Genomic DNA, 1216 nt, shown 5'->3' on the forward strand with positions numbered 1-1216 from the left:
CATAATTCAGCCGTATAGTAGAACAGGTCTGATGTAGGATATTTTATGCTTGCAACAACGAGACGTCGATGAATAAATTGTGCAGGAGAGCAAAGGAAGCTGACTAGTTGTGACCTATCTTAAAAGTAAAGACAGTTAACGGCACAATGGTTTTGTATGCAACTAGTTCTGACCGTCTTTCTTGGCAATTGCCAAATTATAATATGTCAATTTTACATGTGACAAAAGTTGAGTGCTAGGTTTTTAAAGAACCCAACATGGTTGAAAGCCGAACGCAAGTTGAAATATAATATCGTCATTTGAAAAATATTACTAAGAATAATAATAGGTGAAAGTTAATTTAATTTGACTGAAATAATTCAACTAGACTATGACCTCCGCCCACCATGCATCTTTCGTGACAATTGCCTATCTACAGTTGTCAATATTAATTTTCATTTATTTAGTACAAATCTAGGAACTTGCAAGAATCCTTCAAGATCGTTTGTCTCGTGTTCTATTGGCAGTTCATGTTTTCGTTCTTGTGGTTCTTGTTCTTGATCATCATTAGTATTCGAAGCATCTTTTTCTGAAGTTCCATTATTTTCTAAATTTTATGAAGACGGTGACATAACACATTCCTTTTCAATTTCAAGATCTGAATAAACTGTGTTAACAAGTTGCCTCTCTTTAATAGATATCGCCTAACACCAATATAGCATCAAGTTAGTATGAAACAATAACAGTTTTTTTTTATAAAAATAATCCAACAAAAGAGAACTGATGTGCATGAGTTGAACAAACACTAATTAAATTGATCTTGTTTTCAAAGAACCATCTTCCACTTCTTATTCTTGATTGTGAAAACTAGCTATTTGAGGCACATTTGGGCCGTGAACTTTACCCAACAATATTGATAAATCATAATAGCAAAACTCAACTACTAATCGTCAGAATATGCCCTAAACAACTACTAGTCGTCAATCCTCCATAATCATTTTCTAAAGTGAGAATTAGGCGAATAATTCAACAATAAACACCGACCATGTACCTGCTAAACAAACTCCGCACCTTAGAGCATTCTTATCCCACCCCTCTTTTTATGTGAGGGGTGTTTTTATAATTTAGTGAATGATTTAGGGTGTTGTGAGTGAAGAGTTTTTATATTTTTGAGAAAGAAGTGATTTTTCTGTATATTTGAAAAGTTACTGTTCACCCCCTATAATTTTTTAATATA

This window comes from Bidens hawaiensis, unplaced genomic scaffold, assembly GCF_021521415.1.
Source record: "Bidens hawaiensis isolate Kalapana, Puna unplaced genomic scaffold, B.hawaiensis_p1.1 tig00003698_1, whole genome shotgun sequence".
NCBI classification, from domain to species: domain Eukaryota; kingdom Viridiplantae; phylum Streptophyta; class Magnoliopsida; order Asterales; family Asteraceae; genus Bidens; species Bidens hawaiensis.